Source organism: Octodon degus, unplaced genomic scaffold, assembly GCF_000260255.1.
Source record: "Octodon degus isolate 3935 unplaced genomic scaffold, OctDeg1.0 scaffold00126, whole genome shotgun sequence".
NCBI lineage: Eukaryota > Metazoa > Chordata > Mammalia > Rodentia > Octodontidae > Octodon > Octodon degus.
The window spans coordinates 4217795-4220004 of NW_004524702.1; the positions used below are offsets into that span (position 1 = coordinate 4217795).

At 46.6% G+C, this 2210-nt stretch overlaps 1 pseudogene; it reads left to right on the forward strand.

Annotated features, from left to right (window-relative positions):
- The first annotated feature begins 227 nt into the window (after positions 1-227).
- On the forward strand, positions 228-1623 carry LOC101568611 (annotated as a pseudogene).
- The last annotated feature ends 587 nt before the right edge of the window (positions 1624-2210 follow it).

Here is a 2210-nt window from a genome sequence, read left to right on the forward strand (position 1 = left end):
GTGTGAAAATCCAACAACTGTTTAAACCCCCCTACTTTTAGATTACACTTAAAACCTTTATATCAGTTTGTAAAATGTCAAAGCTTCTTTATAACAAATAAATTTAGGGCTCTAAAACTGGCAATCGGTGTAGAAGCGCTTGCGTGAGGGGTTTCTGTCACCTTCCGTGCCGCGCAGCAGACCTTGTTTCACGCCCGCTCAGCCGCGCAGGTTGAATTGACCAAAGCATGGTTATGGAGAAGCCTAGTCCCCTGCTGGTCAGGCGGGAATTTGTGAGACAGTATTGCACCCTGCTGAACCTTATGGAAAGAACTCTTCCTATGTCCACGGGGGCTTGGATTCAAATGGAAAACCTGCAGATGCAGTCTACGGACAGAAATTCATAGGAAAGTGATGTCACAAAACTTCACCAACTGCCACACCAAGACCTGCCACATCAATGCACATGCTACCCTGGATGATGGTGTGGTGGTCCAGGTCATGGGACTGCTCTCTGAGAACAACCAGTCTTTGCCGAGGTTCACGCAGATGTTTGTCCTTGCTCCTGAGGGCTCAGTTGCAAATAAATTCTATGTTCATAAAGATATCTTCAGATACCAAGATGAGGTCTTTGGTGGCTTTGTCACTGAGCCTCAGGAGGAATCTGAGGAAGAAGTAGAAGAGCTTGAAGAAAGACAGCAGACACCCGAGGCTGTACCTGATGATTCTGGTACTTTCTGTGATCAAACTGTCAGTAATGACCTGGAAGAACATTTAAAGGAACTCTCTTGCTGAACAAGAGCCTGATCCTGAGCCAGAACCAGAGCAAGAACTTGTATCTGGAATCCAAGAGGAAAAGTCTGAACCTGTTTTAGAAGCTGCTCCTGAGGATGCTCAGAAGAATTCTTCTCCAGCACCCACAGACATAGCTCAGACAGCACAGGGGGACCTGCGGACATTTTCTTGGGCATCTGTGACCAGTAAGAGCCTTCCTCCTAGTGGAGCTGTTCCTGGTACTGGGATACCTCCTCATGTCGTGAAAGTACCAGCATCACAGCCGCGTCCAGAATCTAAACCTGAATCTCAGATTCCACCACAGAGACCCCAAAGGGATCCAAGAGTGAGAGAACAACGAATAAATATTCCTCCCCAGAGGGGACCCAGGCCAATTCGTGAAGCTGGGGAGCAGGGTGACGTTGAACCTCGGAGAATTGTGAGACATCCGGACAGCCACCAGCTCTTTATTGGGAACCTGCCTCATGAGGTGGACAAATCAGAACTCAAAGATTTCTTTCAAAACTATGGGAATGTGGTGGAGCTGCGCATTAACAGCGGTGGGAAACTACCCAATTTTGGCTTTGTCATGTTTGATGATTTGAGCCTGTGCAGAAGGTCCTTAGCAACAGGCCCATCATGTTCAGAGGTGAAGTCCATCTGAATGTGGAAGAGAAGAAGACTCGTGCTGCCAGGGAAGGGGACCATCGAGACAACCGCCTGCAGGGACCTGGAGGTCCCCGAGGTGGGCTGGGTGGTGGCATGAGAGGCCCTCCCCGTGGAGGAATGGTGCAGAAGCCTGGCTTTGGAGTAGGAAGGGGGATTGCTCCGCGGCAGTGAATCGCTCTTCACCCAGCTCCACCAAGAGATCCCAGGTCCTGTGGACTGGTGAATTTCTTCAGCAAGCCTTCTGTGGCTGGGAGTGTGACCCCAGTCTGTTACAAACTGCTTCAGTTTGTACACTTTTCCTTCTTTTGTGTTGATGGTGTGTGTCCCCCTTCCTTTTTCCTCTTTCTTTTGACCTTTCAGTCCTTCACTTCCAATTTTGTGGAACGATATTTTAGGAGTAACAGATTTTTAAAGAAGAAAAAAGACTGAATTTCCTTGCTTACTTTGCATATACAGACTGGATTTTTTTTTTTTAAACAGCCATTTCCCTAAAGCAATGTCACTTATTACTGACATTTGTTATGTTTCATTCACTGGAATATTTCTCACTTATTTTTTACATGTTTCAAAAGCCTGTGAGAAGTACAGGATTTGATAAATATTTTGGAGACAGGAAAAATCCAAATCACTTCTTTCCGAGTCATGACTCTTCTGATGTTGAAAAGTCGCATGGGAAACTTGAAAAACTTCTCGCTGATACGGCTGGAAGCCGAGTAAGCGGTTGTCTTAGTTACTCTTCTCTCGTTGCTGGGACAAATACATGACACTCAAAATGAAGGAAGGAAAGG